This window comes from Corvus cornix, chromosome 1 (genome assembly GCF_000738735.6).
Source record: "Corvus cornix cornix isolate S_Up_H32 chromosome 1, ASM73873v5, whole genome shotgun sequence".
Taxonomy (NCBI): domain Eukaryota; kingdom Metazoa; phylum Chordata; class Aves; order Passeriformes; family Corvidae; genus Corvus; species Corvus cornix.
The window spans coordinates 77,826,129-77,840,081 of record NC_046332.1 but is presented as its reverse complement, the minus strand read 5'-3'; the positions used below and the strand labels follow the sequence as shown (position 1 = coordinate 77,840,081).

Genomic DNA, 13,953 nt, shown 5'->3' with positions numbered 1-13,953 from the left:
TATTTATTGACCACACATTGTAGGTATACCTTCCTTTTTGCTCACTTTATGGTTCTTTTAATGGTTTCTAGAATTTTCTCTTTCATAGTACTGAAAATTATGCTCAATATTTTGAAGGACACAGGAGGGAAAAATGGCACTCTGCACCAAAACAGTAAACAATGTTATTTTCCACATTACAACAATCAATTCAGCCAAAATGGCTAATGAACAACACAGGTTACAATGGCATAACCATACAGCTCATCTTCCCACATGTACAAACTAACGCCCCTGTTTAAAAAGCACTACTGAATGTTTAGTGTGTTAAAGGCAAACACAATGGCTTTAGGTCTTACAAACACAACGTAAAACAGAGATTTTCAGGAGGAATTCGCACCACAATAAGATAGGAGCTGAGGTCCTTAAATTGAAGAAGACTGAAAATTAGCCAAGGAGGCTAATTTAACAGATTCACACAAAGTTTAACTTCTGAAATGCACTGAGACTATTTGGTTGATGAAATTATATACACTCTTCGTTCTCTAAAAGGTACAGCAACTGAATACCCCCTTCCCATTTCTCCCTTTAGTATTTTCTGTATTTTTAAGAGCCTGAATACTAACAATTTCCTGGAAAATAGGAAACTCTTGAGAAAAAATAAATAAAAAAACAACACCATTTCTGCAGATTCTTACTTTTACAAGAGCTTTACCTTCCTTTTTAGCCTGGATGTTTGAGAAAATAACCTCAGGCGGGACAAACTAAACAAATCCTACTTTTTCTTAATCTGAAAAAGACACTGCTATTATACACCACAGCAATAGCTGGCCAGAGACTTCTCAGTTGTAATCACTGTTATTGCAATCATAAGACTGAAGAGAATTAACAAAATAAAACCAAATCAAATTAAGTTCACTTTGATGGTAAGCCACAAGCAGCAGCAAACTCCAGAATAACTGGAAATACGAGAGAGATGGACAGAAAAAAAAATACTTAATCTCCAAACAACATCCCATCCTCCCTTGCCATAATCGTAGGAAGACAAGGGTGGCCAGGGAAATGCTCCAAGTCTGTCTGATACCTGCTGTGATCCCAGAGTCTCTGAATTATGTGAAGCCCTCTTCCAACTGAACAGTGATACCATCACATCCTCTTTTCCTCTTAGAAATTTAAGATTTATGTTCAGTTATTTATTAATGCAAGGGAGAACACCTCCTTTTTAAGTAGCATTAAAGTCTGCTTGGGATTTCTGCCTCTTTTTGTGCAAGAGTATGTTTTAAACCCAACTCACAATGGAAAAAGGCAACTACGGAAGACATACTTGCCATTTCATACAATTTGATGGTATCCTTCCCCTCCCCTAAACTTTCAGGCCAAAATCAATGCCACATAAACCTGCTGAACAGGAAGCCTAATTATTCTAACATGTGCAACCAAAGCGATAGGGAGTTTCTCAGTAAAACTGATAAGGAGAGACATAAAAGACTAATGAGCAGCCTGCCAGTGCTCCATTGCTGGGCTAGCAAAGGTCCCCGTGGAACACCTTTGGTATTGTTCAGTGGAGAGACAGAGGCTGGGACTCGTCCAAAAATAACACTCAGAGATTGAAGGAGTGAATGCATAACATCTGCAGGTCAAGTTCTTAATCCAGGCACAGAAATAAATTACTTGAAAGAGCGTAACCAACAGAAAAATGCCTGATGTGGCGCAGAAAGAGCCAATTAAACACACTCGGGTTACTGAGCAGATAGACCCTTTGTGCTATTGCAATACACTGACAAGTGTCTTCTTGACCCATGCCTGTGGTGCAGGTGACAGAAAATAAGGGCCCTTGATTAAGGAGACACAGTCGTCAGTATTATTAGTGACCAGCGATCAAACTACTGGGACTGCAATAATCAGGCGTGAAAGACACAGAAAGGCAGGCCAGTGGTGGCCAGCAGAAACAGCAGCCCCAGCTCAGAAAAGGAAGCGTCCAACAATACCAACTCCCTCCTGTTACTGCTAGGGTTTCCAGTTTACCAGTAAGTCATCTTCTGACCTACAAAAATGTGTGCTCTTCCCTATCAGTGTTTTGTGTGAGACAACCCAGATGCCCAAGTAGCTTGTCCCTGAGGCAGCAATCCCATATTCCCTCTGTATACAGAGCACAGTGCCTGCACTCAGACACAGTTGTTTCAAACAAGGATGGCTTGATCTGGTATCTCTGTTCAGAAAGTCACAGCTTTTCCTCAGATAAAACTGTCCATGTGACACATCATCTGTTGCTGAATTTCTGTAATACTTCGTGTATTATACACCTAAATGCCTTGTATTATAGAAATAGATGCTCTGAAGAAAGCTCCTATGCCTAGGGGAGATGGGGAAGGTCCCCTTTGGTTGCACAACTTGGCCTTTTCACTTCTGTGTTACCCCTAATGAGGGTGAGAATTTGAAACAGCAATTTAGAGAGCCTTACAAGACAGCAGGATCACATGTCAAATGGGAGCATAATAGTTTCTTAACATACTTCCATTATGGCAAATTCAGTCACCCTGCAAGGTCCAAACCATTACTTTTCCCCCACCCCAAGACAGCATGTTTGGAAGGAAATGGGGATTGAAGTAATTGTTAACATTGCTACTCATTTGATAAATCTCGTGCCATGGGTCAGCAGCCTCCAGCACTGATGCAAAGGTAGCCAAAAACCTGATTTTAATGGTACACACCAGAGCAGAGCGTAGGCATCACCTGTAAGGGAAGCAGTGTCTCAGCGACACAGCCTCCCACCTCCTTCCAGTGGACTTTTACCACTACACCTGATTTATAACCTGGGAAAGAAAACATTGTCTGCAAACACCATCCCTGCCTTACACCAAAATATCACCCAACCCCCCAGTTTTCCTCATGCCTAGTAACAAATGTGTATTGTACAAAAAAATCTTCTCCTGTAAGCCTCAGCATCCAGATTTCATGGCTTGAGAAAGTTCTTTTCTCCGTATTATACAGTAACACAAAACCAGCTTTTGCTGTACAGAATTTACTGCGTAACACTGAAGGGCACACTACAAAAATCAGTTCCCACACGAGGTCAACAGAAAACAGAACTTTAGCACCTTCTTGAACTTCACCAACAAAGCTTCATTTTATGTGAGTACCAGCTAACAGAGACACCATTCTTTTTTTTTCTTATGTCCTTTTTGACAACCAAACATTAGGAACAATTTCCTCCATTTATATTTCCAGAATAAAGAAAAAAGAATGTAGTTGCAAAGGATCATCCCTGCTTCTCAAATCCCCCAAAAGGCATATCATATTTTCCTTTCTCATAATATTTAATCAAGTCTACTTCATTACAGACAAGGTCAGAAAGCTCATCATGCTGCAACTGAGGACAAACAAGATAGTGCCCACAACCCACAAAGACTGACCTAATTGTCTGATTTGACTACATTTCTGCAGGCCAAATGTACTGACATTTTGCACAAATTCAGAGCTGACTTGAGCCTGATGACCTTTTATACCTCTGTAATTAGTCTTCTGTGCCTCTACAAACAGAAAAACAAGCTGTTCCTTTAACTCTCCTGAGTTCAGCAGTCCATCTGTAAACTAGAAACTTCACCATCCACTCAGCCAGTCAGAAAAATACACCAAAAAAAAAGGAAAAAAATAAAGAAAGAAAATACACAAACTGCAACCTTTCAAAGTCATGAAATTGAGCCTTGTAAGGGCCTTTTAAGATAAACATGCCAATTTCTAAAAGAAGAAACAGAAAAAGCAGAACAAGTTGGTGGACCCAAATTCAATAAACAGCATTTTTATGATGCTTTTCTAAAAAAGACAATATAAAATAAGGGCACTGGCACAGACAAGAACCATGAAAAAACAGTTGGGGGAATAAAATCAAACCAGAAACCAAATCCAGTAAGTTTAATCCCTAACACTAACAGCACAGCACGGAAAGTACAATGCTAATACATTGATTCAGCACTAGAATTCAACCAAGATTAATAACACAGAGGTTTAACTGCTGAAAACATCCACTAAGAGCTTCATTTAGGGATATAATCCTACAGTTACAAAAAATACTTCCTAAATATGAATGTAAGCTTAAAAGGTGAATTGAGTCAATCCTCTGGAAGTTCTGGATCCAGATCCCCACTGCAGTCAGCAAGATGCAGATCTGAGTTTGGAGCAGAGGGGAGGACAAGGTCAGAGCACTGACCTGCACTTCAAATTCCAGTCTCAGGAAAGAGGGACGACAAGCAGGGAACAGCCAACACACAGTTTTCCACCTGTAAAACCTGAGGGGACGCACCCAGCTGGCGATGAGCGCTTGATTCTTTAGCCCACTGTCAGCCCTGGGATTTCTCTGCCCAACAACCAACTTGTCCCTGCAAACACTATGAAAACAGCAGAGTCCTGTGGACCACCTTCTCCAGGTTCATGCCCTAACACATCCCAGTTTGGGTGCCTCCACAGCAGTCAATCCCTTTAAGAAAAGCATGCCCAAGAGCAAGTAAAGACTTAATGTAAGGGTATTTCAAACCAGAGAAGCATTTTTTTGCATAGCTCCATCAAGAAGCATACATAATCTAAAAATCTGTCAGAACTGGCAGCCTCGTATTCATCAATGTCAAATTTTTTAATATATATTTTTTTAGAAGAGCTGCTAATTATCATCATATATGAATTTTTTAAGTGGAAGTTTAGATTTTTCACTAAGTTAAATTAATCTAAACATCAGCTGGGAAAATTTACAGAGTAACTCTATAAATTCAGAATTCTCTGTCTGAATTTTAATTCAGAAATACATCTCATGGGGCAAGTCTTTCCTTTTTCTAACCATCACCTTTAAGTGGCATTTCCCCTTAGGTCATTTACCTTCCACAGTTTTATTTCGAAAAGTTTGGTTACAAGTAGCATGTTTAAAGATATTGATTACAAAATGATTAATGAACTGTGTCAACCTTGGGAAAAGAAAAAGGAAAAAATCCAATTTCAAGTCCAGCCATTAAATAAAAGTCAAGCTTGGCTATTACACATTCAATCTCATATCAACTTTTGACATTCTGAAGTTCCACGTTACCCTTTGCCAAATATTCTGCCCACTTTCCTAGTGTGTTTGGTTAGTTCAAAAAATAGACAGCAGAAAAAAACCCCAATTTAATTGACTGTACGAGACAGTGCAAAAAACAAGCTGAGAAATACAGCTTTCTATCCCCTTCCCATGATGACAAGTTGGCCCTATTGCCAACTATCCCTTCCACAGGGATCCACAGTTCTACATTTGAGCTTAATTCCGTGGGGATAAAAGAATTTGCACCGTGTTTGGCCTGATACAGCCACGTCTAAGCTTTCAAAAATAGCCATCGTAATTCAATGTATTACATATAACCCCTCATTTTGTTACTTGCAAAGGAAAGGAAAGAGAGTCTGCCAAATCCTGGAGCAAAACCATATCTAAGAGAATGAAGTTCTGAACTGGAAAGCACAAACGCTTGGCGGGATTCCTGAGCCACAGAGTTGTTACCCTTTGCTGAGCACACTTTGCTGAGTTTTTACCCTTTGAAGAGTCAGGACACTTCTGACACTGGAGAATGCCAGAGCAAAGGGGGAAGACCAGCTCTTGCCCAGCCTCACCAAGAACCCCGTGCGCACATCATGTGCCCAGCAGGGTAAGTACGAGCCCCAGGGAGCAGCGCAGCGGGCACAGCACACACAGCTCCCGTCCTGTCCTGTCCTGCCTGTCAGCCAGACCCGAGTTTCGAGACCCCGGCAGGTCGGACACGTGAGGCACAAGCTAAGAGGATTTCATACTTTCTTGGCAAGCAGCATCATTTCTAAAATGCTCAGATCCACCAATTAGCTAGGTATCACAATACTCGCATAAACATCCAGAAGGAGAGGAAAGAAAGGTCTTAATTCCAAGAAAACTTCTGGGGCTTTTCTTAACTGACCTCCTTCAGAATTTTATTTTTGTTGGCTTGATTCCAACATCAGCTGCCCGCTGTGAATTGGAAGCAATGCATGGAGCAGGAGTCAAAAGTATCTGGAAGATATGAATAACACAACAGCTGATCGATGCTGTTCCTTTAGAGCAATCACCTTTCCACTCTCGAGGGACAAATCTCTTTGAAGGTAACCCAAGTAAGAAGGCTGCGACCGAAAAAGATATGCTACGCAGTAATTTCATGCCGACAGTCAAGCAAATCCAGCAATTTTAAATCAACTCCACGGAGTTTACGCCTGCTTTAAAAAGAGAGAAAGCAGCCGTATCACAAAAGCTAAGGCCTACTGCACATGAGCTGCCGCTCTGGAAATAAACTGCAGTTTACTCTAAACTTTCCCCAGCGGTTCCCGGCTGTCTGAGGCTGATCATAACGAAGAGAAGGCAACATTCGGTTTTAAACTGGCGAACTCTCCAGCTCTAACACGAGCAAGATGATGGCAGAGGTGTCGAGTACACCAGGCTGGAGCCACTTCTGCCTTCCCCTGGGTGTGAGGGAGGAGGGAGGGAGGGAGGACCGGGCGGCTGCAGTCGCTACAGCCACTCATGAAACCCGGGGTGGTGGCCCTAGCCGGGGACGAGCGGGAGCCCGTCCCGTCCCTGACCGAGGCAGGAGGGAGGCGCTGCCCTCGCACGCCCCCCGGAGCGGCACCTCCCCACCGGCTGCCGGCCGGGGCTAAACCTTTCCTCGGGCCGCCCCTACAACTCCGCCCGACACCGCACGTCCCTCCAGGGCTCCCGCCCCGCCGCCGGGACCCGGGGCCGGGTCCCAGCCCGGGGCGAAACAAAAGGCACGGAGCTGCGCTGCCACCCGGACTGCGCCCGGCTGCGGTAGCCTAGGGACGCGGAGGGCGGGCGGTCCGGGCGCCGCTCTGCGCGGAGCCTGCCCGCGGATTACCCGCGGTAATGGGATTACGCGGGGCCGAGCGGGGTGTCCGCCGGGCTGTCACCGCCCGGGGAGGGGGCGGCGGTGCCGGGGGCGGCGCTCCGGGCCGCCGGCTGCCTCCCGCCCCGGCCGCCCCACGGGCGGGTCCCGCCGCCCGCCCCGCAGCCCCGGCCGCGGTGCCCGGCGGGGCGGGCGCCACCCGCCGCCGCTCCCGCCCGGCCCCATTGTTCGCCGTGCCGCCCTTACCGTGCGCGGGGCTGGGGCGGCGCGGGCTCCCGCCGGCTCTCCTCGCTGCGGCTGGTGCAGGGGCAGTCGCGCTTGGCCGCCGGAGGTCCGAGCCATTAAAAGCTCCGCGGGGAGGAGGAGGAGAAGGCGGCGGCAGGAGCGGCGACGGCGGGGAGAGGAGGACAGCGAGGGGCTCGTAGGAGCAGGGTCGCCATGTCCAGCTTGGCAGCGGGGGGAGCCCACCGGGCCGGCGCCGAGGAGAAGGGAGGCAGGCGGCGGAGGGGCCGGTCCTGCTGCCGCCCGCGGACCGGGGGAGCGGGAACTGGACGCCGCTCGCCGCCGCTCTGCCGCGGCTGCACCTCCCTCCCCTAACCCTGCCCCCTCCCGGAGGGGGAGCCGCCGGCGGGAGGAGGCGGCCGAGAGCCCCCTCCAGCGTTCACGGGCGGCGGCGGCCGCTCGGATCAGCGCTGCCGGCGGCGCAGCGAGCGCGGTGTCCGCCCCGGCCGTGGTACCCGGGCAGCCCGAGGCGGAGAGGGGCGGAGGCGCAGCGACCACCGCCCTGCGGTGCCGCGGGGGCTCCAGATATCCCCATTCTCCTCTACCACCTCCTCCCCCTCCCGGGCACCAGAAGGGACGAACAGCGCCCAGGTGGTCGCGGTGTAAGGGAAGGGTTAAACCCGGCTGCAGCCCCGGAGCGAGGGGAGCGGGAGGCCCGCAGGGTCCCTGCCCTTTCCTGTAGATTTTGGGGACCATCGGGCGTAGGCGGCCAGCGGGGCACCCCGCAGCAGGGCTGCGCCCTGCCGCCCCTCCTTGGAGACGGAATCGCTCGCCGGCAGTTGTGAGGCTGCGAAAGTAGGCGGGCCCCTTCAGGAGGAACCAGGACACTGCCTCAGGGGGCTGTGCATTAATGGGTACCCCAGCTCTTCTGCTGTAGGAGCGAGGCTTCAGGGAACAGAGCGGTGCTTCATGTGCCCGGAGACGTCCCTCCACACACATCATAGTCCCAGGTGTTTGCCTGAGGTGCCAGAGAAACCAAAGGACTGGGTGTGTGTGTACTGTATTCACATTTATGGTTACTAGTTTGTCATAAACTCTATTTTCGCCCTCGTTAGACAAACGCAGATTAGTAAAGTTTAACCAGCAGTAGCAATCCGGGCTTCAGGTTCTGTCTCTCACAACAGTCTTCAGTACATCAGCAGAAAGAGCCGAGCAGGCAGAGGGGCAGGGCTGGGTGCGTGCCTCTTCCAGAGATTACATTCCCTCAGAGAAGATGTGGAGTTACAGCAAAAAGTCTGTCACACCTAGGGCCAGCAGAGTTGTCTGCATACAGCAGCTCTTAAATCACCTCCTTGTATTTGCATACCTGAAGGGTTAGGGCGTGCATCTCTTTGAGCCTTCTTCGGTCTTTTACCCGATGTTTTTCCAGGAAGGAGACTTGATGGTGCACACAAATGAGTGATGCAGGGAAGACCCTTCAGGTCTTTGAGGTTCTCTCAGTGACCCAGGAGTGAACAGTAAACTAGGTATGTATTTGTAAAGTAATCCTTCTGAGCAACTAGCATTTAAAGGCTATTTGAGGAACCATCCAGCTATATGTAGTTTTTAATCACAGGAGGAAAGAAAAATTAGGTGCAAACTATATATTTTTTTTGTCCAAGCCTTGGTCTTGCTTAATCTCCAAAAGACAAATTCCTCTGCTGTCAACAGCAGTGTCTCTCTGTGCACAAACCTCATTACAGATACCTCAGTGCATATGCCATCGAACCTCCTGAGATCAAGAGAACTTAATTTCTCTAGTCAACCCTGAAACCTTAATCAAACATATATACGTTACTGATTGAAAAGCTGGAAACTGCCTTTGCCTGTCAATACCAAATTATTGTTATTTCCCCCAAAACTTCTTCCATAGAGGATCCAGAAGAAAGAATACATTCTCATTCTGACAACGTAGAATGCAAATAGAATAGAAATAGAGTAAGAGGAGAGCGTATTTCAGTTGGAAGGGACCCATGAGGACCAACTGGTCTAACTGCCTGACCATAGGAGCTGTGGTTAGAAACACTGACATAATAAAAAGATTGGCTTTTTCCAAACACTTACTTAGTCTGCCGCTTTAACTCTTACTTAAGTGGCAGCACTTAACATTTAGAATTTCCTGGTGCTTTTTATCTACACTTCCAGATCACTAATGCCTCATTCACACCTAACAAAAGAGTTGTTGTAATCTACATCAAATGTATGATGTCATCTTCAATGCCTTCCAAGTTTGAGTGACATTTCTCAGCACTGAACAAAAGTAACAGGTTGCCCTGCAGCTATTGACCATTTCTTACCCAAGCTCCGAAAAGCAACAGTGAAATACTGTCTTGAATGCTGTACCTTACAGAGGGTAAGGTGTTGGGCGTTTCTCTAGGAGCCATGGACGAGCTTGCATGTGTTTTAGTTAACCCTTCAGTTCTTGGCTCTTCTGAAGGGCATCAATGACAACTAGGAACTGACATCTAAAAAGACAGCAATTTTTCTCTAAAACGGATTTCTGTCTTGTAAATTGCAAATGGCAGCATCTTGCACTCGTCTGATGTGATAGCTGAGAAAAGCACTCACTGCTGCTGTAGTTTCCTGTGGTACACTGGGTTACATTTCTTCCCTGTTGAATAAGATGTGGAATTTGTTGGTACATCAAATAAACAGGAGAATTTGAAAGAAAAGGCTTTTGTTTTTGAAAAGTCACTGAAATTGGAAAAATTGTTCTAATTAGTTCATGTTTCTGAAAGAAAACAGATAAGCTTTGTCTACATCCACTGACAAAGAAGAGAGGAGCTGGAACTGGATTTCAGATTATTAATTTCTCCTTTACCAGATAAAGGAGAACCCAAGGAAAAGGAAGGGAAGGACAGAAGTATGTTTAAAGGGTTCTGTCATCTTGAGAGACTGTGCCTCTGCATCTTCTGCCTTTTCTCCTTAGGAAAGAGATAGTAACAGCTACAACAGAATACAAACACAGATCTCTGGAAAGCCTTCCCTTTTCCACAGCTCTCATATGCTGGGATGATTTGCAGTTATTTTTTCATTGACACCTTCTCCTATTTGTTGTGAGGTTCTGCGCACTGTGTGTGCGCAGGCAGTTTAAGGCAGAGTACCTGCAATTTCCCATTTTCACCTCCCATGGGAGAACTTGCTTGCCTGTCTGTGTGCTTTGTCTAACTAAATTACTGGACTCAAACACCAGGTATTTGGATTAAGTTCTTTGGTCTGGTTTACACTAAGGTCATACTGGATTCCCCGGTGGTCCTTCTGCCCTTAAAATCTACGCCTGTTTTGTGAACTACTTTACAATATGTGTTGAGGTCATGTTTTGCTATGTTTCATTAAGGTGAGAAGCTAAGATGCTGCCCAAACTGAAAAACTCTGTATTTGAGAAGTCTAGTAATTCTTTTCCATAAAACATTCCACGGATGTTTTCCCTGGAGCCTGAAATTTTGTTTCAAAGCTGCTTTCAGCAAATACTTCCATGCTAGATTTATCAGTGTGCTCTTGTATAAATGTGGTTTGGGGCTCTGTCTTGCAAACCTATGGCATTTGATTGGTCACTTTTAGGCTCTCATATGCCTTTATGTTAACTTGTGTTAACTCATCAGTTTTTACTAATTTCAGTGCAAGAACATGACAGAACTATCCATCTTCCACCATTATTTTTATTACATATTTTGTAGCATTTGGGATTCCCACTACCTTTCAAAGGCTTTCTATATGTTTTTTGTCCATGCTGTCTCAAAATATTGTTAGAGTCATCAGTTGTTAAGATTAGAGCTGACTCTTCTGTTAAGATTACTAATGTTGAAGCAATGTGTCTTTCTTGTTTCAACAGTGGAAGGCAATGTTCAACTTACAGCTAGAGGCAGTGGTCATTTACAGTTTTCATAACAGTGTATAACACTAGCAGTAGACCATGTCTTTACTTCTGAGAAAAAAACAAGTATTTAGCCAGCTGGCAAAGGAGTGAATTTCTATTCTCAAGTTTCAGGATTTCCATGTGAAAGAAATACTCAACCATTGAAAAGAAGCCATTCAAACACTTAGAGCCAGCTAATTAACAGATTTTGTTTACTGCCTGCTCAAAGGGTATAATATCATGAATTAAGAGAGAGCCTTTTAATGGTGTTTGCAAGTTTCCCAAGTCCTTAAGAATTTATATAAAGAGAATTTTGCACATCGAGCAGTTGGAACAGGCCCCTCTCCCCAGCCTCAGCCCATCACCACACAACATCACCTCAGTTACATGTCATCATATTTACCTTGTGTTGCTCAGTGTGTTGGCCTGTTTCAGATTAATCATGTTACTTTAGCTGCATATCAGTGCTCAGATCATCAACAGTGCAAGAGTTAATAGAGGAATCATCCCTGAAGTTTCAGAGCTAAAAAATCCTTTTGAAATTTGTGAACAATTTATACTCCTCAAAACTACACAGGTTGCATTGGCTCATACTATTTTGATGCTTGCTTTTTCCCATCTGCATATCCAAGTAGAAAAAAAATGTTTGTTTTTAAATGACACTGACATTATATCATTAATGGACAAAACTGTCACCTACTGCAGTGTAAATGAGAAAATAAAAATTTATTATAATTATTAATAAAATCCTCATTTTTAAAATAACAAATACCATAATGTTCAAGAAAAAAAAAAAACCCCACCAAGGAAGAATACATAAAAACACAGGTTTCTTAAATTAAAAAAAATATTTTTGCTGTTCACATTCAGGCTTCCTCTCCTATAATCCACTTTCACCTTTTCTCCCAAAGAAGGGAAGAAGCAACCTGAATATCAGGACAAAATATGTATTCTATACCAGTATTGCCATCAGAAACTCTGTCGTGGTGAGGAGAGAGAAGTGATAAGGGAAAGAGAAAGTATTAGCAGAGCTGAAAATATTTCATATAAACATCCAACCAGCCATGTTAATCTTTCAAAGCTACTTTGGAGAAGAAAACGAAATATGTTGTTTGAAATAGAAACGTGTCCTTAGAACTCAGAATCTAGAGTAGTACTCCCAGCACCATAGCTCATTCTCTTGCATTTTGTTATTTTGGACAGAGCAAACTGTTTATCTGTTTAAAGAAACAATGAAACAAACAAAAGAGAAACAAGAAATGTGATACTTTCTAGGAGGAAAATGCAACTAAATTTATTAAACTATTTTGAAACCATTTAACTCTATGACGAAGAAGAACCTTTTAAGTACCTGGACTGATAAAAGTAAGCATGTTTTTAAATTTTAAAAAAAGGCATTTTTGCAGCCCTTTAGAATTTATACCATGAGTAAACACAGCTGAAAAGAGTCTCCTTGCAAATATGAAAATGAGAACAATATAGAACATTAAACATGGCTTCTAGCATTATCAGACCTAAAGATTCCCATGAAGACAATAAATCTCTTGCTCTCCTCAACACCCCCCCGCCAATATTTTTGCTGTGACCTTCTGCAAGGGAATACATCTGGAACATATCAATGTGTTTGAATAGATCCTTCTGGGATAATCCCCACTTTAAAGTAGTGGTGGGGGAGCCTTATCTGGTGCTCTGTTGCATTCAGGATCTCCCATGGGTCCTTTCTAATTTCATGCTGGCTGACAGACGTTTTATTTTTACAGCGGCTGGTTACAACAGGTGGCTTAGTCATTGTCTTCTCCATTGTTGTATTCTCCTGTTTTAATGTTTAGAACATCTAAATCTGGCTGTGGGGAGCAACTATAAAACCTGTCAAAGCAAACATCAATTCAGCGTATGATTTTGCTATTTCAGAAAGCAGCCTCTGAAATTAGCCCATTTCCTAAATGTCAGACCAGAAGCCCCGTTTTCTCAGGGTGGTAATTTTTATGTGTCCCACATGAAAAACGTAACAGAATGAAGAGAAACAAGACCATCAATTTTCTATCTGTGCTTAACGTAATCAGCAAATTCCTTCTTCAAAAGGGATCTGTGAAACTTTCTGTTCTGGAAGTGAAAAGCATTAAATAATTTACAGAAATTACATTTCACTGTAGAAAGCTTAGCAAGATCTGCATAATTTGCCTTTAATAAAATCAAAATATTAGTGACTTGAAAAGCATTTTTCCTGCTTATTATCTTTTTTTATTCTTTCTCAGAAATAATATTCCAATGAATGTAAACAAAACAACTACTCTAGAAAGTAGAATTTAGATGAAAAAATATGAAGCATAATTTCCATTTTACTGATGAGAAAAATCATCAACAATGACATGGTCTGTTTTCTGCTACAGTCTCCTTTCAAACCAGGAAGGAAATTTTTCCTGCAAGGTCAGGTAGATTAAGTGTACACTTTTTCTCCCATCAGCTCCCATCAACTTGCTGACAAAGATGCCCAGAACTGCTGGTCATGTTCCTCCCAGTGCTGGTCTGTCACTGTCAAAGATGCTCTTTAACCTGTTCCGTGTCTGTAGCAACTTGGGCTCTGCCTGTAGCTTTTAAGCGTGAGTAATGAGTGCTGTCCTGTTTCCTAGATTCTGATGCTGAAGACAGACATGGAACAGTTTTTGTTTACAGCACCTTAATTTTCTGAGATGCAGGTTGCAGGCAAAGAGGGTATGAGTTTTTCCCATGCCTGTTTTTTTCCACCTAATATAATCATTCAAAATTCATCACCACCATTTCCAATTTGATAATTTTCCCACTCTACTTAAGAGAAAAAATTCCCTTATGTGTGCTAGTAATAGTATGTTTTTCTGTTTTCTCAGTTAGTGGTCTGCATGCCGTGTATGTCTCATTCCCCTCAGCATTTTGGTGCTCCATAATATTCCAGTTTATTGTGCAATTTTCTACTCCATAAATATGTTAAATGTGAGATTCACG

The 13,953-nt window shown here is 43.9% G+C and overlaps 1 protein-coding gene across 5 annotated transcripts in view; it reads right to left on the bottom strand.

The window, feature by feature from the left end:
* The window catches only part of FARP1 (FERM, ARH/RhoGEF and pleckstrin domain protein 1), a 203,853-nt gene extending 196,666 nt beyond the window's left edge, over positions 1 to 7,187 (bottom strand). For 4 of the 5 annotated variants that reach the window (XM_039558477.1, XM_039558699.1, XM_039558592.1 and 1 more), the window contains exon 1: positions 7,104 to 7,180. The gene's annotated coding sequence lies outside the window, so the exon portion shown is untranslated. Of the gene's footprint in view, positions 1 to 5,921; positions 6,014 to 7,103 lie in introns of all 5 variants that reach the window. The other variant, XM_039558522.1, reaches the window with a different exon arrangement.
* Positions 7,188 to 13,953: the final 6,766 nt, after the last annotated feature.